At 57.5% G+C, this 25208-nt stretch overlaps 2 protein-coding genes across 3 annotated transcripts in view; one reads left to right on the forward strand and one right to left on the reverse strand.

Annotated features, from left to right (window-relative positions):
• Nucleotides 1–13275, reverse strand: part of LOC138246523 (zinc finger protein 420-like) — an 82277-nt gene extending 69002 nt beyond the window's left edge. For both annotated transcript variants that reach the window (XM_069201217.1, XM_069201294.1), the window contains exon 1: nt 13205–13275. The gene's annotated coding sequence lies outside the window, so the exon portion shown is untranslated. The remainder of the gene's footprint in view (nt 1–13204) is intronic.
• LOC138291575 (uncharacterized) overlaps nt 1–25208 on the forward strand; it is a 649831-nt gene that overhangs the window by 278292 nt on the left and 346331 nt on the right. The gene's annotated exons all lie outside the window — the stretch shown is intronic.

Raw genomic sequence — 25208 nt, forward strand, 5'->3', positions numbered from 1 at the left:
CACTGTGGTCTCCACATGCGTTCATTATACTGCAGCTCACAGAGACCCATGCTACACCACTGTGGTCTCCACACACCTTCATAACGCTCCAGCTCTCAGAGGCAAACACTACACCACTGTGGTCTTCACGCACCTTTGTGATACCCCAGCTTTCAGAGGCCCAGGCTTCTCCACTGTGGTCTCCACTTGCCTTCATGATGCCCCAGCTCTCAGAGGCCCATGTTGCACCACTATGGTCTCCACACGCCTTCATGATACCCCAGCTCTCCGAGGCCCACACTACACCATTGTGATCTCCATACATCTTCATGCTACCCCAGTTCTCACGGGCCCACTCTACACCATTGTGGTCTACACACGCCTTCATGATACCCCAGTTCTCAGAGGCCCATGTTACAACACTGGTCTCCACATGCGTTCATTATACCGCAGCTCACAGAGGCCCACACTACACCACTGTGGTCTTCACAAATGCGTTCATTATACTGCAGCTCACAGAGACCCATGCTACACCACTGTGGTCTCCACACACCTTCATGATGCTCCAGCTCTCAGAGGCCCACGCTCCACCACTGTAGTCTGCACACACCTTCATGATACCCCAGCTCTCAGTGACCCACGCTACACCACCATGGTCTCCACACACCTTCATGATAAACTCAGCTCTCAGGGCCCACACTACAGCACTGTGGTCTCCACATGCCTTCATGATACCCCAGCTCTTAGAGGCCTACGCTACATCACTGTGGTCTCCACACGCTTTCCTGATACCTCAGCTCTCAGAGGCCTACGCACACTACACCACTGTGGTCTCCATATGCCTTCATGATACCTCAGCTCTCAGAGGCCCACCCTGGTCTCCATACATCTTCATGATACCCCAGCTCTCAGTGGCCCACGCTACACCACTGTGGTCTCCACACGCCTTCATGATAAATCCAGCTCTCAGGGACCCACACTACAGCACTGTGGTCTACATACGCTTTCATGATACCTAGCTCTCAGTGGTCCACGCTACACTACTGTGGTCTCCACGCACCTTTGTAATATCCTATCTCTCAGAAGCCCACGCTACACCACTGTGGTCTCCACACACCTTCATGATACCCCAAACTCTCAGAGGCCGACGCATGCTACACCTTTGTGGTCTCCACACACCTTCATGATACCCCAGCTCTCAGGGGCCCATGCTACAGCACTGTGGTCTCCACTCGCCTTTATGTACCCCAGTTCTCAGAGACCCACACTACACCACTGTGGTCTCCACACGGTTTGATCATATCCTAGCTCTCAGAGGTCTACGGTACACCACTGTGGTCTGCACACACCTTCATGATACCCTGGCTCTCAGGGGCCCATGCCACACCACTGTGGTCTCCACATGCCTTCATGGCATCCCAGCTCTCAGAGGCCCACGCTCCACCACTGTGGTCTCCACGCGCTTTCATCATACCCCAGTTCTCAGAAGCCCATGCACACTATACCACTGTGGTCTCCACACACCTTCATGATACCCCAGCTCTCAGAGGCCCATGTTACAACACTGTGGTCGCCACATGCGTTAATTATACCGCAGCTCACAAAGGCCCACACTACACCACTGTGGTCTCCATATGCCTTCATGATACCCCAGTTCTCAGTGGCCCACGCTACACCACCGTGGTCTCCACACGCCTTTATGATACCCCAGCTCTCAGAGGCAACATAACACCACTGGTCTCCAAGTACCTTTGTGATACTCCAGCTTTCAGAGGCCCAGGCTACACCACGGTGGTCTCCACTCACCTTCATGACACCCAGCTCTCAGAGGCAAACACTACACCACTGTGGTCTCCACACGTCTTCATGTTACCCCGGCTCTCAGAGGCCCATGCTACACCACTCTGGTGTCCACATGCCTTCATGATACCCCAGTTCTGAGGGGCCCATGCTACATCACTGTGGTCTCCACACGCCTTTATATACCCCAGTTCTCAGAGGCCCACACTACACCACTGTGGTCTCCACACTGTTTGATCATATCCTAGCTCTCAGAGGTCTACGGTAAACCACTGTGGTCTGCACTCACCTTCATGATACCCCAGCTCTCAGGGGCCCATGCCACACCACTGTGGTCTCCACATGCCTTCATGACATCCCAGCTCTCAGAGGACCACGCTCCACCACTGTGGTCTGCACAGACCTTCATGACACCCCAGCTCTCAGAGGCCCACACTCCACCACTGTGGTCTCCACACACCTTCATGATACCCTAGCTCTCAGGGGCCCACGCTACACCACTGTGGTCCCGAAACACCTTTATGATATCCCAGCTCTCAGACGCCCACACTACATCACTGTGGTCTGCACATGCCTTCATGACACCCGAGCTCTCAGGGGCACACACTGCACTACCAGTGTCCCCCTCACACCTCTTGATGGTGTCCCTTGAATCTCAGAGTCCCTGGATGTACACTAGTTTGCCCCCCACACCTCTTCATGGTGTCTCTGGGCTATGAGGACCCCCGGCTGTACACTACTGTGAGCACCCACACCTCCTGATGGTGTCTCTGGGCTCTCAGGGCCCCCAGCTGTACACTAGTGTGGCCCCCACACCTCTTCATGGTACCCACAGCTCTCAGAGGCACATACTGTACTACCAGGGTGGCCCTTTACACCTATTGATGGCTCTGGGAACTCAGGAACACTGGCTGCACACTAATGTTGCCCCCACATGTCTTCAGGATATCCCAGGTCTCTGGGGACCCACACTGTACTAACAGTGTCCCCCTCTCTACACCTCTTGATTGTGTCTCTGGGCTCTCAGGGCCCCTGGTTGTACACTAGTGTGGCCTCCACGCGTCCTGATGGTGTCTCTGGACTCTCAGGGCCCCTGGCTGCGCACTAATGTGTCCCCCACACCTCATGGTCTCTCTGGGCTGTCAGGGCCCCTGGTTGTACACTAGTGTGGCCTCCACGCGTCTTGATGGTGTCTCTGGACTCTCAGGGCCCCTGGCTGCGCACTAGTGTGGCCCCACACCTCCTGATGGTGTCTCTGGGCTCTCAGAGCCCCTGGATGCTCACTAGTGTGGCGCCAACACCTCCTGCTGGTGTCTCTGTGCTATCGGGGCCCCTGGTTGTGCACTAGTGTGGCCCCCGCACCTCCCGATGGTGTCTCTAGGCTCTCAGGGCCCCTGGCTGCGCACTAGTGTGGCCCCCACACCTCCTGATGGTGTCTCTGGGCTCTCAGGGCCCCTGGCTGCACACTAGTGTGGCCACCACACCTCCTGATGGTGTCTCTGGGCTCTCAGGGACTCTGGCTGCACACTAGTGTGGCCCTTACACCTCCTGATGGTGTCCCTGGGCTCTCAGGGCCCCTGGTTGTACACTAGTGTGGCCCCCACACCTCCTGATGGTGTCTCTGGGCTCTCAGGGCCCCTGGCTGTACACTAGTGTGGTCCCACACCTCTTCATGATGTATCTGGGCTCCCAGGGCCTCTGGCTGTACACTAGTGTGGCCCCCACACCTCCTGATGGTTTCTCTGGGCTCTCAGGGACCCTGACTGCACAGTAATGTGGCCCTTACACTTCTTGATGATGTCTCTGGGCTCTCAGGGCCTCTGGCTGTACACTAATGTGGCCCCCACACCTCCTGATGGTGTCTTTAGGCTCTCAGGGCCCCTGGTTGTACACTAGTGTGGCCCCCACACCTCCTGATGGTGTCTCTGGGCTCTCAGGGACCCTGGCTGCACACTAGTGTGACCCTTACACCTTTTTATGATGTCTCTAGGCTCTCAGGGCCCCTGGATGTGCACATGTGTGGCCCCCACACCTCCTCATGGTATCTCTGGGCTCTTAGGGACCCTGGCTGCACACTAGTGTGGCCCTTACAACTCTTGATGATGTCTCTAGGCTCTCAGGGCCTCTGGCTGTACACTAGTGTGGCCTCCACACCTCCTGATGGTGTCTCTGGGCTCTCAGGGACCCTGACTGCACAGTAATGTGGCCCTTACACTTCTTGATGATGTCTCTGGGCTCTCAGGGCCTCTGGCTGTACACTAATGTGGCCCCCACACCTCCTGATGGTGTCTTTAGGCTCTCAGGGCCCCTGGTTGTACACTAGTGTGGCCCCCACACCTCCTGATGGTGTCTCTGGGCTCTCAGGGACCCTGGCTGCACACTAGTGTGACCCTTACACCTTTTTATGATGTCTCTAGGCTCTCAGGGCCCCTGGATGTGCACATGTGTGGCCCCCACACCTCCTCATGGTATCTCTGGGCTCTTAGGGACCCTGGCTGCACACTAGTGTGGCCCTTACAACTCTTGATGATGTCTCTAGGCTCTCAGGGCCTCTGGCTGTACACTAGTGTGGCCTCCACACCTCCTGATGGTGTCTCTAGGCTCTCAGGGCCCCTGGTTGCGCAGTAGTGTGGCCCCCACACCTCCTGATGGTGTCTCTGGGCTCTCAGAGCCCCTGGCTGTACATTAGTGTGGCCCCCACATCTCCTAATGGTGTCTCTGGGGTGTCAGGGCCCCTGGTTGTACACTATTGTGGTCCCACACCTCCTGATGGTGTCTTTAGGCTGTCAGGGCTCCTGGTTGTACACTAGTGTGGCCCCCACACCTCCTGATGGTGTCTCTGGCCTCTCAGGGACCCTGGTTGTACACTAGTGTGGCCCCCACACCTCCTGATGGTGTCTCTGGCCTCTCAGGGACCCTGGTTGTACACTAGAGTGGTCCTACACCTCCTGATGGTGCCTCTAGGCTCTCAGGGGCCCTAGTCGTACACTAGTGTGGCCCCCACACCTCCTGATGGTGTCTCTGGGCTCTCAGGGCCCCTTGTGGCACACTCGTGTGGCCCCCGCACCTCCTGATGGTGTCTCTGGGCTCTCAGGCCCTCTGGCTGCACACTAGTGTGGGCACCCATACCTCCTGATGGTATCTCTGGGCTCTCAGGGACCCAGGCTGCACACTAGTGTGGGCACCCACACCTCCTGATGGTGTCTCGTGGCTCTCAGGGCCCCTGGCACCTCCTGATGGTGTCTCTGGGCTCTCAGGGCCCCTGGTTGTACACTAGTGTGGTCCCACACCTCCTGATGGTGCCTCTAGGCTCTCAGGGGCCCTGGCTACACACCAGCGTGGCCCCCACACCTCCTGATGGTGTCTCTGGGCTCTCAGGCCCCCTGGCTGCTCACTAGTGTGGCCCCCACACCTCCTGATGGTGTCTCTGGGCTCTCAGGGCCCCTGGCACCGCCTGATGGTGTCTCTGGGCTCTCAGGGCCCCTGGTTGTACAATAGTGTGGCCCCCACACCTCCTGATGGTGTCTCTGGGCTCTCAGGGCCTCTGGCTGCACACTAGTGTGGCCACCACACCTCCTGATGGTATCTCTGGGCTCCGAGGGACCCTGGCTGCACACTAGTGTGCCCCCCACACCTCCTGATGGTGACTCTGGGCTCTCAGGGCCCCTGGCACCTCCTGATGGTGTCTCTGGTCTCTTAGGGCCCCTGGTTGTACACTAGTGTGGCCCCCACACCTCCTGATGGTGTCTCCGGGCTCTCAGAGCCCCTGGCTGCACACTAGTGTGGCCCCCACACCTCCTGATGGTGTCTCTGGGCTCTCAGGGCCCCTGCCTGCTCACTAGTGTGGCCCTTACACCTCTTTATGATGTCTCTAGGCTCTCAGGGCCCCTGGTTGTACACTTGTGTGGCCTCCACACTTCCTCATGGTATCTCTGGGCTCTCAGGGACCCTGCCTGCTCACTAGTGTGGCCCTTACACCTCTTTATGATGTCTCTAGGCTCTCAGGGCCCCTGGTTGTACACTTGTGTGGCCCCCACACTTCCTCATGGTATCTCTGGGCTCTCAGGGACCCTGGCTGCAAACTTGTGTGGCCCTTACAACTCTTGATAATGTCTCTAGGCTCTCAGGGCCTCTGGCTGTACACTAGTGTGGCCCCCACACCTCTTGATGGTGTCTCTGGGCTCTCAGGGCCACTGGTTGTACACTAGTGTGGCCCTTACAACTCTTGATGATGTCTCTAGGCTCTCAGGGCCCCTGGTTGCGCAGTAGTGTGGCCCCCACACCTCCTGATGGTGTCTCTGGGCTCTCAGAGCCCCTGGCTGTACACTAGTGTGGCCCCCACATCTCCTAATGGTGTCTCTGGGGTGTCTGGGCCCCTGGTTGTACACTATTGTGGTCCCACACCTCCTGATGGTGTCTCTAGGCTGTCAGGGCTCCTGGTTGTACACTAGTGTGGCCCCCACACCTCCTGATGGTGTCTCTGGCCTCTCAGGGACCCTGGTTGTACACTAGTGTGGCCCCCACACCTCCTGATGGTGTCTCTTGCCTCTCAGGGACACTGGTTGTACACTAGAGTGGTCCTACACCTCCTGATGGTGCCTCTAGGCTCTCAGGGGCCCTGGTTGTACACTAGTGTGGCCCCCACACCTCCTGATGGTGTCTCTGGGCTCTCAGGGCCCCTTGCAGCACACTCGTGTGGCCCCCACACCTCCTGATGGTGTCTCTGGGCTCTCAGGGCCTCTGGCTGCACACTAGTGTGGCTCCCACACCTCCTGATGGTGTCTCTGGGCTGTCAGGGCCTCTGGCTGCACACTAGTGTGGGCACCCACACCTCCTGATGGTATCTCTGGGCTCTCAGGGACCCGAGCTGCACACTAGTGTGCCCCCCACACCTCCTGATGGGGTCTCTGGGCTCTCAGGGCCCCTGGCACCTCCTGATGGTGTCTCTGGGCTCTCAGGGCCCCTGGTTGTACACTAGTGTGGTCCCACACCTCCTGATGCTGCCTCTAGGCTCTCAGGGGCCCTGGCTACACACCAGCGTGGCCCCCACACCTCCTGATGGTGTCTCTGGGCTCCCAGGCCCCCTGGCTGCTCACTAGTGTGGCCCCACACCTCCTGATGGTGTCTCTGGGCTCTCAGGGCCCCTGGCACCGCCTGATGGTGTCTCTGGGCTCTCAGGGCCCCTGGTTGTACACTAGTGTGCCCCCCACACCTCCTGATGGTGTCTCTGGGCTCTCAGGTCCTCTGGCTGCACACTAGTGTGGCCACCACACCTCCTGATGGTATCTCTGGGCTCTGAGGGACCCTGGCCGCACACTAGTGTGCCCCCCACACCTCCTGATGGTGTCCCTGGGCTCTCAGGGCCCCTGCCTGCTCACTAGTGTGGCCCTTACACCTCTTTATGATGTCTCTAGGCTCTCAGGGCCCCTGGTTGTACACTTGTGTGGCCCCCACACTTCCTCATGTTATCTCTGGGCTCTCAGGGACCCTGCCTGCTCACTAGTGTGGCCCTTACACCTCTTTATGATGTCTCTAGGCTCTCAGGGCCCCTGGTTGTACACTTGTGTGGCCCCCACACTTCCTCATGGTATCTCTGGGTACTCAGGGACCCTGGCTGCACACTTGTGTAGCCCTTACAACTCTTGATGATGTCTCTAGGCTCTCAGGGCCTCTGGCTGTACACTTGAGTGGCCCCCACACCTCCTGATGGTGTCTCTGGGCTCTCAGGGCCACTGGTTGTACACTAGTGTGCCCCCACATCTCCTAATGGTGTCTCTGGGGTGTCAGGGCCCCTGGTTGTACACTAGTGTGCCCCCCACACCTCCTGATGGTGTCTCTGGGCTCTCAGGTCCTCTGGCTGCACACTAGTGTGGCCACCACACCTCCTGATGGTATCTCTGGGCTCTGAGGGACCCTGGCTGCACACTAGTGTGCCCCCCACACCTCCTGATGGTGTCTCTGGGCTCTCAGGGCCCCTGCCTGCTCACTAGTGTGGCCCTTACACCTCTTGATGATGTCTTTAGGCTCTCAGGGCCCCTGATTGTACACTAGTGTGGCCCCCACACCTCCTGATGGTGTCTCTGGGCTCTCAGGGCCCCTGCCTGCTCACTAGTGTGGCCCTTACATCTCTTGCTGATGTCTCTAGGCTCTCAGGGCCCCTGATTGTACACTAGTGTGGCCCCCACACCTCCTGATGGTGTCTCTGGGCTCTCAGGGCCTCTGGCTGCACACTAGTGTGGCCACCACACCTCCTGATGGTATCTCTGGGCTCTCAGGGCCCCTGGCTGCACACTAGTGTGGCCCCCACACCTCCTGATGGTGTCTCTGGACTCTCATGGCCCCTGCCTGCTCACTAGTGTGGCCCTTACACCTCTTGATGATGTCTCTAGGCTCTCAGGGCCCCTGATTGTACACTAGTGTGGCCCCCACACCTCCTGAGGGTGTCTCTGGGCCCCTGCCTGCTCACTAGTGTGGCCCTTACACCTCTTGATGATGTCTCTAGGCTCTCAGGGCCCCTGATTGTACACTAGTGTGGCCCCCACACCTCCTGATGGTGTCTCTGGGCTCTCAGGGCCTCTGGCTGCACACTAGTGTGGCCCCCACACCTCCTGATGGTATCTCTGGGCTCTCAGGGCCTCTGGCTGCACACTAGTGTGGCCCCCACACCTCCTGATGGTGTCTCTGGACTCTCATGGCCCCTGCCTGCTCACTAGTGTGGCCCTTACACCTCTTGATGATGTCTCTAGGCTCTCAGGGCCCCTGATTGTACACTAGTGTGGCCCCCACACCTCCTGATGGTGTCTCTGGGCTCTCAGGGCCCCTGCCTGCTCACTAGTGTGGCCCTTACACCTCTTGATGATGTCTCTAGGCTCTCAGGGCCCCCGATTGTACACTAGTGTGGCCCCCACACCTCCTGATGGTATCTCTGGCTCTGAGGGCCCCTGGCTGCACACTAGTGTGCCCCCTACACCTCCTGATGGTGTCTCTGGGCTCGCAGGGCCCCTGGCTGCTCACTAGTGTGGCGCTTTCACCTCTTAATGATGTCTCTAGGCTCTCAGGGCCCCTGATTGTACACTAGTGTGGCCCCCACACCTCCTGATGGTATCTCTGGGCTCTCAGGGCCCCTTGCTGCACACTTGTGTGGCCCCCACACCTCCTGATGGTGTCTCTGGGCTCTCAGGGCCCCTGGATGTACACTAGTGTGGCCCCCACACCTCCTGATGGTATCTCTGGGCTCTCAGGGACCCTGGCTGCACACTAGTGTGCCCCCACACCTCCTGATGGTGTTTCTGGGCACTCAGGGACCCTGGTTGTACACTAGTGTGGCCCCCACACCTCCTGATGGTGTCTCTGGGCCCCCTTGCTGCACACTAGTGTGGTCCCCACACCTCCTGATGGTGTCTCTGGGCTCTCAGGGCCCCTGGCTGCACACCAGCATGGCCCCCACACCTCCTGATGGTGTCTCTGGGGTGTCAGGGCCCCTGGTTGTACACTAGTGTGGCCCCCACACCTCCTGATGGTGTCTCTGGGCTCTCAGGGACCCTGGTTGTACACTAGTGTGGCCCCCACACCTCCTGATGGTGTCTCTGGGATCTCAGGGACCCTGGCTGCACACTAGTGTGGCCCCCACACCTCCTGATGGTATCTCTGGGCTCTCAGGGACCCTGGTTGTACGCTAGTGTGGCCCCCACACCTCCTGATGGTATCTCTGGGCTCTCAGGGACCCGAGCTGCACACTAGTGTGCCCCCCACACCTCCTGATGGGGTCTCTGGGCTCTCAGGGCCCCTGGCACCTCCTGATGGTGTCTCTGGGCTCTCAGGGCCCCTGGTTGTACACTAGTGTGGTCCCACACCTCCTGATGGTGCCTCTAGGCTCTCAGGGGCCCTGGCTACACACCAGCGTGGCCCCCACACCTCCTGATGGTGTCTCTGGGCTCCCAGGCCCCCTGGCTGCTCACTAGTGTGGCCCCACACCTCCTGATGGTGTCTCTGGGCTCTCAGGGCCCCTGGCACCGCCTGATGGTGTCTCTGGGCTCTCAGGGCCCCTGGTTGTACACTAGTGTGCCCCCCACACCTCCTGATGGTGTCTCTGGGCTCTCAGGTCCTCTGGCTGCACACTAGTGTGGCCACCACACCTCCTGATGGTATCTCTGGGCTCTGAGGGACCCTGGCTGCACACTAGTGTGCCCCCCACACCTCCTGATGGTGTCTCTGGGCTCTCAGGGCCCCTGCCTGCTCACTAGTGTGGCCCTTACACCTCTTTATGATGTCTCTAGGCTCTCAGGGCCCCTGGTTGTACACTTGTGTGGCCCCCACACTTCCTCATGTTATCTCTGGGCTCTCAGGGACCCTGCCTGCTCACTAGTGTGGCCCTTACACCTCTTTATGATGTCTCTAGGCTCTCAGGGCCCCTGGTTGTACACTTGTGTGGCCCCCACACTTCCTCATGGTATCTCTGGGTACTCAGGGACCCTGGCTGCACACTTGTGTAGCCCTTACAACTCTTGATGATGTCTCTAGGCTCTCAGGGCCTCTGGCTGTACACTAGTGTGGCCCCCACACCTCCTGATGGTGTCTCTGGGCTCTCAGGGCCACTGGTTGTACACTAGTGTGCTCCCACATCTCCTAATGGTGTCTCTGGGGTGTCAGGGCCCCTGGTTGTACACTAGTGTGCCCCCCACACCTCCTGATGGTGTCTCTGGGCTCTCAGGTCCTCTGGCTGCACACTAGTGTGGCCACCACACCTCCTGATGGTATCTCTGGGCTCTGAGGGACCCTGGCTGCACACTAGTGTGCCCCCCACACCTCCTGATGGTGTCTCTGGGCTCTCAGGGCCCCTGCCTGCTCACTAGTGTGGCCCTTACACCTCTTGATGATGTCTTTAGGCTCTCAGGGCCCCTGATTGTACACTAGTGTGGCCCCCACACCTCCTGATGGTGTCTCTGGGCTCTCAGGGCCCCTGCCTGCTCACTAGTGTGGCCCTTACATCTCTTGCTGATGTCTCTAGGCTCTCAGGGCCCCTGATTGTACACTAGTGTGGCCCCCACACCTCCTGATGGTGTCTCTGGGCTCTCAGGGCCTCTGGCTGCACACTAGTGTGGCCACCACACCTCCTGATGGTATCTCTGGGCTCTCAGGGCCCCTGGCTGCACACTAGTGTGGCCCCCACACCTCCTGATGGTGTCTCTGGACTCTCATGGCCCCTGCCTGCTCACTAGTGTGGCCCTTACACCTCTTGATGATGTCTCTAGGCTCTCAGGGCCCCTGATTGTACACTAGTGTGGCCCCCACACCTCCTGAGGGTGTCTCTGGGCTCTCAGGGCCCCTGCCTGCTCACTAGTGTGGCCCTTACACCTCTTGATGATGTCTCTAGGCTCTCAGGGCCCCTGATTGTACACTAGTGTGGCCCCCACACCTCCTGATGGTGTCTCTGGGCTCTCAGGGCCTCTGGCTGCACACTAGTGTGGCCCCCACACCTCCTGATGGTATCTCTGGGCTCTCAGGGCCTCTGGCTGCACACTAGTGTGGCCCCTACACCTCCTGATGGTGTCTCTGGACTCTCATGGCCCCTGCCTGCTCACTAGTGTGGCCCTTACACCTCTTGATGATGTCTCTAGGCTCTCAGGGCCCCTGATTGTACACTAGTGTGGCCCCCACACCTCCTGATGGTGTCTCTGGGCTCTCAGGGCCCCTGCCTGCTCACTAGTGTGGCCCTTACACCTCTTGATGATGTCTCTAGGCTCTCAGGGCCCCCAATTGTACACTAGTGTGGCCCCCACACCTCCTGATGGTATCTCTGGCTCTCAGGGCCCCTGGCTGCACACTAGTGTGCCCCCTACACCTCCTGATGGTGTCTCTGGGCTCGCAGGGCCCCTGGCTGCTCACTAGTGTGGCGCTTTCACCTCTTGATGATGTCTCTAGGCTCTCAGGGCCCCTGATTGTACACTAGTGTGCCCCCCCACACCTCCTGATGGTATCTCTGGGCTCTCAGGGCCCCTTGTTGCACACTTGTGTGGCCCCCACACCTCCTGATGGTGTCTCTGGGCTCTCAGGGCCCCTGGATGTACACTAGTGTGGCCCCCACACCTCCTGAGGGTATCTCTGGGCTCTCAGGGACCCTGGCTGCACACTAGTGTGCCCCCACACCTCCTGATGGTGTTTCCGGGCACTCAGGGACCCTGGTTGTACACTAGTGTGGCCCCCACACCTCCTGATGGTGTCTCTGGGCCCCCTTGCTGCATACTAGTGTGGTCCCCACACCTCCTGATGGTGTCTCTGGGCTCTCAGGGCCCCTGGCTGCACACCAGCATGGCCCCCACACCTCCTGATGGTGTCTCTGGGGTGTCAGGGCCCCTGGTTGTACACTAGTGTGGCCCCCACACCTCCTGATGGTGTCTCTGGGCTCTCAGGGACCCTGGTTGTACACTAGTGTGGCCCCCACACCTCCTGATGGTGTCTCTGGGATCTCAGGGACCCTGGCTGCACACTAGTGTGGCCCCCACACCTCCTGATGGTATCTCTGGGCTCTCAGGGACCCTGGTTGTACGCTAGTGTGGCCCCCACACCTCCTGATGGTGTCTCTGGGGTGTCAGGGACCCTGGTTGTACACTAGTGTGACCCCCACACCTCCTGATGGTGTCTCTGTGACTAGTGTAGCCCTTACACCTCCTGATGGTGTCTTTAGGCTCTCAGGGACCCTGGTTGTACACTAGTGTGGCCCCACACCTCCTGATGGTGTCTCTGGACTCACAGGGACCCTGGTTGTACACTTGTGTGGCCCCCACACCTCCTCATGGTATCTCTGGGTTTCTCAGGGACCCTGGCTGCACACCGCTGTGGCCCTTACAACTCTTGATGATGTCTCTAGGCTCTCAGGGCCTCTGGCTGTACACTAGTGTGGCCCCCACACCTCCTGATGGTGTCTCTGGGCTCTCAGGGCCACTGGATGTACACTAGTGTGGCCCTTACAACTCTTGATGATGTGTCTAGGCTCTCAGGGCCCCTGGTTGCGCACTAGTGTGGCCCCACACCTCCTGGTGGTGTCTCTGGGCTCTCAGGGCCCCTTGCTGCACACTACTGTGCCCCCCACATTCCTTTATGGTACCCCAGGTCTCTGCACTACCAGAGGGGGCCCCAGTATGTAAACACAGCAATCACTCTTCCTAACCCCCTCTAGACTCCCCCCCCCCCCAGGCTGAGCTGCCCTCGGATGCTGCCCCCTCCCTACAGGGGCTTTTACTGTGCATCTGACCCCCCCCCCTGCCCCCCAAACTTGAACTGCTTCCTGCACCCTCTGCCCCCCCCTGCACCCCTGAATCTCTCTCCCCCCCATTCACCCCCCCCCCCGCAGTGAACCCTCATTACCGGGGGCCCCAGGTACGGGGGGCAGCCTCTCACATGCCCCGCCCCCCCGGGGCTCTCCTACCTGCACTGCTGCCACCCCGGACGACTGGGGGGGGCGGGTCCGGCGCAGCCTCAGAATGGGGAATAACCCTGACAGCTGCCAGGACCGGAAGTAGCGTCATCACCGGCGAAGGAGGAGGAAACAGGCCCCGCCCCCTCAAGGACAAGGAGGGGCCACACAACACTGGGAGGAGGGGGCCCCTGGGGGGCACATGAGGGGCTGGGGGTCACCTAGGGCCTGGAGGGGCTGGGGGGGGCTGCACAGGTGTCTGAGGACACAACCCTACTGTGCACATTGGGGGGCTGCACAGGGCTCTGAGTGCACACAACCTTACAGTGCACATGGGGGGCTGGTGGTCTGCAGAGGGCTCTGAGAACACACAACCTTACAGTGCACATGGGGGGCTGGTGGTCTGCAGAGGGCTCTGAGAACACACAACCTTACAGTGCACATGGGGGGCTGGTGGTCTGCAGAGGGCTCTGAGAACACACAACCTTACAGTGCATGTGGGAGGTGGGGGGCTCTGAGTACACAACCTTACAGTGCATATGAGGGGCTGCACAGGTCTCTGAGGACACACAACCTTGCAGTGGACACGGGGTGAGGGGCTGCACAGGTGTCTGAGGACACAGAACCTTACAGTGCACAGTGGGGGTTGGGGGATCCAGGTGAGGGCTGCCCAGTGGACATAGGGGGCGAGGGCTGAGGGGCTGCACAGGGCTCTGAGTACACACAACCTTACAGTGCACATGGGGGGGCTGGTGGACTGCAGAGGGCTCTGAGTGCACACAACCTTACAGTGCATCTGGGGGGGCTAGGGGCTGTACAGGTCTCTGAGGACACACAACCTTACAGTGCACATGGGGGGCTGTACAGGTCTCTGAGGACACACAACCTTGCAGTGGACACGGGGTGAGGGGCTGCACAGCGCTCTGAGGACACACAACCTTACAGTGCACATGGGGGGCTGGTGGACTGCAGAGGGCTCTGAGTACACACAACCTTACAGTGCACATGGGGGGGCTAGGGGCTGTACAGGTCTCTGAGGACACACAACCTTACAGTGCACATGGGGGGGCTGCACAGGGGTCTGAGGGCACACAACCTTACAGTGCACATGGGGGGGCTGGTGGACTGCAGAGGGCTCTGAGTGCACACAACCTTACAGTGCATCTGGGGGGGCTAGGGGCTGTACAGGTCTCTGAGGACACACAACCTTACAGTGCACATGGGGGGCTGTACAGGTCTCTGAGGACACACAACCTTGCAGTGGACACAGGGTGAGGGGCTGCACAGCGCTCTGAGGACACACAACCTTACAGTGCACATGGGGGGCTGGTGGACTGCAGAGGGCTCTGAGTGCACACAACCTTACAGTGCACATGGGGGGCTGTACAGGTCTCTGAGGACACACAACCTTGCAGTGGACACGGGGTGAGGGGCTGCACAGCGCTCTGAGGACACACAACCTTACAGTGCACATGGGGGGCTGGTGGACTGCAGAGGGCTCTGAGTACACACAACCTTACAGTGCACATGGGGGACACACAACCTTACAGTGCACAGGGTGTCATGGGGGGGCTGCACAGGGCTCTGAAGACACACAACCTTACAGTGCACATGGGGTGGCTCAGGGGGCTGCACAGGTGTCTGAGGACACAACCTTACAGTGCACATGGGGGGGCTGGTGGACTGCAGAGGGCTCTGAGTGCACACAACCTTACAGTGCATCTGGGGGGGCTAGGGGCTGTACAGGTCTCTGAGGACACACAACCTTACAGTGCACATGGGGGGCTGTACAGGTCTCTGAGGACACACAACCTTGCAGTGGACACAGGGTGAGGGGCTGCACAGCGCTCTGAGGACACACAACCTTACAGTGCACATGGGGGGCTGGTGGACTGCAGAGGGCTCTGAGTACACACAACCTTACAGTGCACATGGGGGGGCTAGGGGCTGTACAGGTCTCTGAGGACACACAACCTTACAGTGCACATGGGGGGGCTGCACAGGGGTCTGAGGGCACACAACCTTACAGTGCACATGGGGGGGCTGGTGGACTGCAGAGGGCTCTGAGTGCACACAACCTTACAGTGCATCTGGGGGGGCTAGGGGCTGTACAGGTCTCTGAGGACACACAACCTTACAGTGCACATGGGGGGCTGTACAGGTCTCTGAGGACACACAACCTTGCAGTGGACACAGGGTGAGGGGCTGCACAGCGCTCTGAGGACACACAACCTTACAGTGCACATGGGGGGCTGGTGGACTGCAGAGGGCTCTGAGTGCACACAACCTTACAGTGCACATGGGGGGCTGTACAGGTCTCTGAGGACACACAACCTTGCAGTGGACACGGGGTGAGGGGCTGCACAGCGCTCTGAGGACACACAACCTTACAGTGCACATGGGGGGCTGGTGGACTGCAGAGGGCTCTGAGTACACACAACCTTACAGTGCACATGGGGGACACACAACCTTACAGTGCACAGGGTGTCATGGGGGGGCTGCACAGGGCTCTGAAGACACACAACCTTACAGTGCACATGGGGTGGCTCAGGGGGCTGCACAGGTGTCTGAGGACACAACCTTACAGTGCACATGGGGGGGCTGGTGGACTGCAGAGGGCTCTGAGTGCACACAACCTTACAGTGCATCTGGGGGGGCTAGGGGCTGTACAGGTCTCTGAGGACACACAACCTTACAGTGCACATGGGGGGCTGTACAGGTCTCTGAGGACACACAACCTTGCAGTGGACACGGGGTGAGGGGCTGCACAGCGCTCTGAGGACACACAACCTTACAGTGCACATGGGGGGCTGGTGGACTGCAGAGGGCTCTGAGTACACACAACCTTACAGTGCACATGGGGGGGCTAGGGGCTGTACAGGTCTCTGAGGACACACAACCTTACAGTGGACACGGGGTGAGGGTCTGCACAGCGCTCTGAGGGCACACAACCTTACAGTGCACATGGGGGGCTGGTGGACTGCAGAGGGCTCTGAGTACACACAACCTTACAGTGCACATGGGGGGGCTAGGGGCTGTACAGGTCTCTGAGGACACACAACCTTACAGTGGACACGGGGTGAGGGTCTGCACAGCGCTCTGAGGGCACAGAACCTTACAGTGCACAGTGGGGGTTGGGGGATCCAGGTCAGGGCTGCCCAGTGGAGTGGTGGGCATTACTCGTGTCTTTTCTAAGGCAGGAGCAGTGGCGGCCGGTAGCTTTAGGAGGGAGGGGGACAGGTGGGAAGCACACACACACACTCATTCTTTCACACGCACACGCATGCACGCACATCCATTAACAACACTCATAACATTCAAACATGCACACACCAAACATTCATTTTAAAGCATCACACACACACACTTACCTTCAGCCTCGAGATCCCAGGAGGGTTGGGACTGCTGCCTTCCCTCATTGTCACAGAGTGGTTTGGGGTCACTGATTGACACTCGCCCTGGGCGCTTCAGGGCTTAAACCTGAAGTGCCCAGGTTCATGTCAATGGGTGACGGTTCCCTCATCACCCAGGGGAGGGCCTCGAGGCACCTTTACTGAGCCGAGGAGGTCACGCCCATAGGAGCTGTGACCTCCTCAGCCCAGCAAAGTTCAGCTCAGGTAGCCAGGAGTCTGCGCAAATCACGCATGTCTGCTCCTGGCTGTCTGACCTGAACATGAAGAGTGTCTGTCAGGCTGGCCTTTGTTCAGCCTGACAGACACTCTTCATGGGGGGGGAAAAGGTGGGGGGCGTGGTCCCTCCGCCCTGGGCAGGTGTCATGTGGTATGGATGGTTTTGTGTCAGAAAATGACGCTAGGCTGGTTAGAGGCATTTTTTTTCCCCTAACCAGCTCAGGGTAATTTTTTGGTGCAAAACCTCCGTCTCCCATACCGCCACCCCCACCCGGCTAACTTTTATTTTACGCTAGCCCACCCTTTGTGCCAGCTTGAGGCATTCCAATAATTTGGCACATGGCTGGCGCTGTGGAATGACGCAAGAAGGCGCTATACTTTTTGACGTAAAAGTGCGATTGTACAGTTTTGCTTCAAAAACTATAAATATGGGCCTCAGTGTCACAGCGCACTGAAACCCCGGAAATGTCATACATGAGGCACCTGGTACCTTGTGCCCCGTTACCCCACCCCAGGGCACGTCACCTGCCCCCCCATGCACTGGGCTCTCAGCAGGAGGGGGCAGAATGTACTCTGATCTGCTCCCCCCGTCCCCCCCCCGCAGCCGGGTTGTTATTCCCCATCCTCTGTCACTGCCTCCGTGTGGATCCGGACGGGAGAAAGGAGCTCTACAACCCCCGCCCCCCCCCCCCCCCGGTACTCCCCATCCCTTCTTATGGTTATTCCCCATTTCCTGCATCTCTTTGCGGTGCTCGCATCCCGCCCCCCCTTCTATAGGTTGTCATTCCTCATTCCCTCCCCCTCAACCCTCCCACCCCGGGTCCCTCGGGACGAGGAGAGTCAGGAGCTCAGGTAGGAGCCGTGCGACCCCCCCCCCCCCCCGGATCCTCCGCCCCCCACCCTTGGCACTCAGTGAGGGGGGGGCATCTTTATCACACGGGAGGGACCCCGAGGTTTACAGAAAGATAAAGAAGGACCCTCTTCACTGGGGGCCCCAGAGGCTGCGGGAGAGAACCCCCCGGGGCGGCTGCATGGGGGCTCCCAGGACCCCCACACATCCAGGGGCCCCAATAATGAGCTCATGATCCTCAATAACAGAAGCAGCTGCTGTCGGTCTCTCCCGGGGTTGGGGGGGGGGGGGCACAGAACCGATCCCGCCCCCAGGAGACAGAGACAAAGAAAGAGAGACAGGGAGGAGAGACAGAGGAAGAGAGACAGAGGAGGAGAAACAGAGGAGGAGAGACAGAGACAGAGGAGGAGAGACAGAGAGGACGGACAGAGGAAGAGAGACAAAGGAGGAGAGACATAGAGGAAAGACAGAGAAAGAGAGACAGAGGAGGAGAGACAGAGAGGAGAGACACACACAGGGAGGTGAGACAGAGGAGGAGAGACAGAGACGGAGGAGGAGAGACAGAGAGGAGAGACAGAGGAGAAGAGAAGGAGGAGGAGAGGCAGAGAGGAGAGACAGAGGAGAAGAGACGGAGGAGGAGAGGCAGAGGAGGAGAGATAGAGGCGGAGGAGGAAAGGCAGAGGAGGACAGACAGAGGAGGGGAGACAGATACAGGGAGGAGAGACAGAGGAGGAGAGATAGAGGCGGAGGAGGAAAGGCAGAGGAGGAGAGACAGAGACAGAGGAGGAGAGACAGACACAGGGAGGAGAGCCAGAGACAGGAAGCAGAGACAGACGAGGAGAGCCAGAGACAGGGAGGAGAGAGAGAGTCGGAGGAGGAGAGGCAGAGGAGGAGAAACAGAGGAGGAGAGACAGAGACAGAGAAGGAGAGACAGAGAGGAGAGGAAGAGGAGGAGAGACAGAGAGGACAGACAGAGGAAGAGAGACAAAGGAGGAGAGACATAGAGGAGAGACAGAGGAGGAGAGACAGAGAGGAGAGACAGACACAGGGAGGTGAGACAGAGGAGGAGAGACAGAGAGGAGAGACAGAGGAGAAGAGAAGGAGGAGGAGAGGCAGAGAGGAGAGACAGAGGAGAAGAGACGGAGGAGGAGAGGCAGAGAGGAGAGACAGAGGAGAAGAGACGGAGGAGGAGAGGCAGAGGAGGAGAGATAGAGGCGGAGGAGGAAAGGCAGAGGAGGACAGACAGAGGAGGGGAGACAGATACAGGGAGGAGAGACAGAGGAGGAGAGATAGAGGCGGAGGAGGAAAGGCAGAGGAGGAGAGACAGAGACCGAGGAGGAGAGACAGACACAGGGAGGAGAGATAGAGACAGGAAGCAGAGACAGACGAGGAGAGCCAGAGACAGGGAGGAGAGAGAGAGTCGGAGGAGGAGAGGCAGAGGAGGAGAAACAGAGGAGGAGAGACAGAGACAGAGAAGGAGAGACAGAGAGGAGAGGAAGAGGAGGAGAGACAGAGAGGACAGACAGAGGAAGAGAGACAAAGGAGGAGAGACATAGAGGAGAGACAGAGAAAGAGAGACAGAGGAGGAGAGACAGAGAGGAGAGACAGACACAGGGAGGTGAGACAGAGGAGGAGAGACAGAGACGGAGGAGGAGAGACAGAGAGGAGAGACAGAGGAGAAGAGACGGAGGAGGAGAGGCAGAGAGGAGAGACAGAGGAGAAGAGACGGAGGAGGAGAGGCAGAGGAGGAGAGATAGAGGCGGAGGAGGAAAGGCAGAGGAGGACAGACAGAGGAGGGGAGACAGATACAGGGAGGAGAGACAGAGGAGGAGAGATAGAGGCGGAGGAGGAAAGGCAGAGGAGGAGAGACAGAGACAGAGGAGGAGAGACAGACACAGGGAGGAGAGACAGATACAGGAAGCAGAGACAGACGAGGAGAGCCAGAGACAGGGAGGAGAGAGAGAGTCGGAGGAGGAGAGGCAGAGGAGGAGAGACAGAGACGGAGGAGAGACAGAGAAGAAGAGCCAGAGAGACATATTTATACTTTTTGACGCACAACTGCGCCAACGCAGTTGTGCGTCAAAAATTTTACCGCCGGCTAACGCCATTCCAACGTGCCATGCGGGCGCCTTATTTATTAAATAACGATAGCCGGCGCTGCGGACTGGTGTGCGTAAAAAAAAATGACTCACACCAGGCAGCGCCGGCGTAGGGGAAAATGGAGCTTGGGCGTCAAAAAATGGGGCAAGTCAGGTCTGAGGCAAAATTCAGGCCTCAACCCGATTTGCGCCATTTTTTTTTACGCCCAACCCCCATTGATATGACTCCTGTCTTAGCAAAGACAGGAGTCATGCCCCCTTGCCCAATGGCCATGCCCAGGGGACTTATGTCCCCTGGGCATGTTCATTGGGCATAGTGGCATGTAGGGGGGCACAAATCAGGCCCCCCATGCCACAAAAAAAATATGGAAAAAAAAACTTACCTGAACTTACCTTAACTTCCCTGGGATGGGTCCCTCCATCCTTGGGTGTCCTCCTGGGGTGGGCAAGGGTGGCAGGGGTTGTCCCTGGGGGCATGGGAGGGCACCTTTGGGCTCCTTCTAAGCCCACAGGTCCCTTAACGCCTGCCCTGACCCAGGCGTTAAAAAACGGCGTCCATCAGGCTGTGCGCCATTTTTTTAAGGCCTGCCCCCTCCTGTGCGTCAAAATGACATCACAGTATAAATATGGGGCACAGGCCTTAAAGTCATTTTTTGGAAGGGAACGCCTACCTTGCATATAATTAACGCAAGGCAGGTTCCCCCTTCCAAAAAATGGCGCACATGGTGGAACTTTGACGCCCGCTGCGTCGGACGTCAAAGTATAAATATGGGGCAGTGTTTGCGCCGAATGTGCGTCAAAAATTTTGACGCACATTCGGCGCAAACAGAGTATAAATATGCCCCTAGGTACTTCAGTATAGTGAAGCACAGATCCCCCCGCTGCTGCCTTCACTCCCTGGCATGAAAGGGAGCACATGCACTGAGTTCACCATACTTACACACTAGGTACTTCAGTATAGTGCAGCACAGACCTCCCTGCTGCTGCCCTCACTCACTGGGATGAAAGGGAGCACATGCACTGAGTGCACCATACTTACACACTAGATACTTCAGTATAGTGCAGCACAGACCTGCCCGCTGCTGCCCTCACTCCCTGGGATGAAAGGGAGCACATGCACTGAGTGCACCATACTTACACAATAGGTACTTCAGTATAGTGAAGCACAGATCTCCCCGCTGCTTCCCTCAGTCACTGGGATGAAAGGAGCACATGCACTGAGTGCACCATGCTTACACGCTAGGTACCTCAGTATAGTGCAGCACAGACCTCCACGCTTCTGCCCTCACTCCCTGGGATCAAAGGGAGCTCATGCACTGAGTGCACCATACTTACACACTAGGTACTTCAGTATAGTGCAGCACTGACCTCCCCGCTGCTGCCCTCACTGGGATGAAAGGGAACACATGCACTGAGTGCACCATACCTACACACTAGGTACTTCAGTATAGTGCAGCACTGACCTCCCCGCTGCTGCCCTCACTGGGATGAAAGGGAACACATGCACTGAGTGCACCATACCTACACACTAGGTACTTCAGTATAGTGCAGCACAGACCTCCCCGCTGCTTCCCTCACTCACTGGGATGAAAGGGAGCACATGCACTGTGTGCACCATACTTACACGCTAGGTACTTCAGTATACTGCAGCACAGACCTCCCCGCTGCTGCCCTCACTCACTGGGATGAAAGGGAGCACATGCACTGAGAGCTCCATACTTACACTTTAGGTACTTCAGTATAGTGAAGCACAGATCTCCCCGCTGCTTCCCTCAGTCACTGGGATGAAAGGGAACACATGCACTGAGTGCATCATACCTACACACTAGGTACTTCAGTATAGTGCAGCACAGACCTCCCCGCTGCTTCCCTCACTCACTGGGATGAAAGGGAGCACATGCACTGTGTGCACCATACTTACACGCTAGGTACTTCAGTGTAGTGCATCACAGACCTCCTCGCTGCTGCCCTCACTCACTGCGATGAAAGGGAACACATGCACTGAGTGCACCATACTTACACACTAGGTACTTCAGTGTAGTGCAGCACAGACCTCCCGGCTGCTGCCCTCACTCACTGGGATGAAAGGGAGCACATGCACTGTGTGCACCATACTTACACGCTAGGTACTTCAGTGTAGTGCATCACAGACCTCCTCGCTGCTGCCCTCACTCACTGCGATGAAAGGGAACACATGCACTGAGTGCACCATACTTACACACTAGGTACTTCAGTGTAGTGCAGCACAGACCTCCCGGCTGCTGCCCTCACTCACTGGGATGAAAGGGAGCACATGCACTGAGTGCACCATCCTTACACACTAGGTACTTCAGTATAGTGCAGCACAGACCTCCCGGCTGCTGCCCTCACTGGGATGAAAGGGAGCACATGCACTGAGTGCACCATACTTACACACTAGGTACTTCAGTGTAGTGCAGCCCAGACCTCCCGGCTGCTGCCCTCACTCCCTGGGATCAAAGGGAGCTCATGCACTGAGTGCACCATACTTACACGCTAGGTACTTCAGTGTAGTGCAGCACAGACCTCCCGGCTGCTGCCCTCACTGGGATGAAAGGGAGCACATGCACTGAGTGCACCATACTTACACGCTAGGTACTTCAGTATAGTGAAGCACAGATCTCCCCGCTGCTGCCCTCACTCACTGGGATGAAAGGGAGCACATGCACTGAGTGCACCATACTTACACACTAGGTACTTCAGTATAGTGCAGCACAGATCTCCCCGCTGCTTCCCTCAGTCACTGGGATGAAAGGGAGCACATGCACTGAGTGCACCATCCTTACACACTAGGTACTTCAGTATACTGCAGCACAGACCTCCCCGCTGCTGCTCTCACTGAGATGAAAGGGAGCACATACACTGAGTGCACCATCCTTACACACTAGGTACTTCAGTATACTGCAGCACAGACCTCCCCGCTGCTGCTCTCACTGAGATGAAAGGGAGCACATGCACTGAGTGCACCATACCTACACACTAGGTACTTCAGTATACTGCAGCACAGACCTCCCGGCTGCTGCTCTCACTGAGATGAAAGGGAGCACATGCACTGAGTGCACCATACTTACACACTAGGTACTTCAGTATACTGCAGCACAGACCTCCTCGCTGCTTCCCTCGCTCCCTGGGATGAAAGGGAGCACATGCACTAAGTGCACCATCCTTACACACTAGGTACTTCAGTGCAGTGCAGCACAGACCTCCCGGCTGCTGCCCTCACTCACTGGGATGAAAGGAGCACATGCACTGAGTGCACCATACTTACACACTAGGTACTTCAGTATAGTGCAGCACAGACCTCCCCGCTGCTGCCGTCACTCACTGGGATGAAAGGAGCACATGCACTGAGAGCTCCATACTTACACTTTAGGTACTTCAGTATAGTGAAGCACAGATCTCCCCGCTGCTTCCCTCAGTCACTGGGATGAAAGGGAGCACATGCACTGAGTGCACCATACTTACACACTAGGTACTTCAGTATAGTGCAGTACAGACCTCCCCGCTGCTGCCCTCACTCCCTGGGATCAAAGGGAGCACATGCACTGAGTGCACCATACTTACACGCTAGGTACTTCAGTGTAGTGCAGCACAGACCTCCCGGCTGCTGCCCTCACTCACTGGGATGAAAGGGAGCACATGCACTGAGTGCACCATACTTACACACTAGGTACTTCAGTATAGTGAAGCACAGATCTCCCCGCTGCTTCCCTCAGTCACTGGGATGAAAGGAGCACATGCACTGAGTGCACCATACTTACACACTAGGTACTTCAGTATAGTGCAGCACAGACCTCCCCGCTGCTGCCCTCGCTCACTGGGATGAAAGGGGGCACATGCACTGAGTGCACCATACTTACACACTAGGTACTTCAGTATAGTGTAGCAATGACCTCCCCGCTGCTGCCCTCGCTCACTGGGATGAAAGGGAGCACATGCACTGAGTGCACCATACTTACACACTAGGTACTTCAGTATAGTGTAGCAATGACCTCCACGCTGCTGCCCTCGCTCACTGGGATGAAAGGGAGCACATGCACTGAGTGCACCATACTTACACACTAGGTACTTCAGTATAGTGTAGCACAGATCTCCCCGCTGCTGCCCTCACTCACTGGGATGAAAGGGAGCACATGCACTGAGTGCACCATACTTACACACTAGGTACTTCAGTATAGTGCAGCACAGACCTCCCCGCTGCTGCCCTCACTCACTGGGATGAAAGGGAGCACATGCACTGAGTGCACCATACTTACACAATAGGTACTTCAGTGTAGTGCAGCACTGACCTCCCCTCTGCTGCCCTCACTGGGATGAAAGGGAGCACATGCACTGAGAGCTCTATACTTACACACTAGGTACTTCAGTATAGTGCAGCACAGACCTCCCCGCTGCTGCCCTCACTCACTGGGATGAAAGGGAGCACATGCACTGAGTGCACCATACTTACACAATAGGTACTTCAGTGTAGTGCAGCACTGACCTCCCCGCTGCTGCCCTCACTGGGATGAAAGGGAGCACATGCACTGAGTGCACCATACCTACACACTAGGTACTTCAGTATGGCGTAGCAAAGACCTCACTGCTACTGCCCTTGCTGGGATGAAAGGAGGGACTGGAAAACAGTCTTGCAGCAGTCACATCAGTACATGACTGTCACTCACTGGAGTGGAAGGGTGGGCCCTGAAACAGTCCTGCAGCAGTCAGGTCACAAAGTGGAATGCGAATCACGAATCGACCCCAGACCTATGGGAGCTTGTAGAGGGTCGCTGGAAGTGTCAGAAAACACTGAGGGTGTCCAAGATATCCCACCCCAAGACCCTGAAAATTAGGAGTAAGGTTACCCTACTACCACAGAAAGACAGTAAAGTCGAGGTAGGGGATTCTGCAAAGACAACAACTGACTGCAGCGTACTGAAGATGGATTCCTGGACCCGAGTACCTGTGGAAGAAGGGGACCAAGTCCAAAAGTCACAAAGGTGTCCAGGGGGGGCAGGAGCCCAGTAAACCCCGGATGAAGGTGCAAAAGGGCTGCCTCCGGGTGGAAGAAGCCAAAGATTCTGCAACAACAGAAGGTGCCAGGAACTTCTTTGGGCAGAAGACGTCCCACTGAGTGCTGGAGGATACAGAGTTGTTTCCACGCAGAAAGACCGCAAACAAGCCTTGCTAGCTGCAGGAGTCGTGGTTGAGGATTTTGGGTGCTGCTGGGGACCAAGAAGGACCAGGATGTCGCCCCTTGGAGGAACAGAAAAAAAACTTTTTCAACTTTTCAGAAACTTTTCGAAAGTTTTAGAGGTACTTTTCAGCACTTAGCAATAGAGTAAGAGGAGAAAAGCAAAACTTTTTGGTTAGGTGTACATACACTGAACTTGTTTTGTATATTTTTCTCTTATGAAAAGTACAAAATGACAAAGTGGTAA

Source organism: Pleurodeles waltl, chromosome 1_1 (genome assembly GCF_031143425.1).
Source record: "Pleurodeles waltl isolate 20211129_DDA chromosome 1_1, aPleWal1.hap1.20221129, whole genome shotgun sequence".
Taxonomy (NCBI): Eukaryota; Metazoa; Chordata; class Amphibia; order Caudata; family Salamandridae; genus Pleurodeles; species Pleurodeles waltl.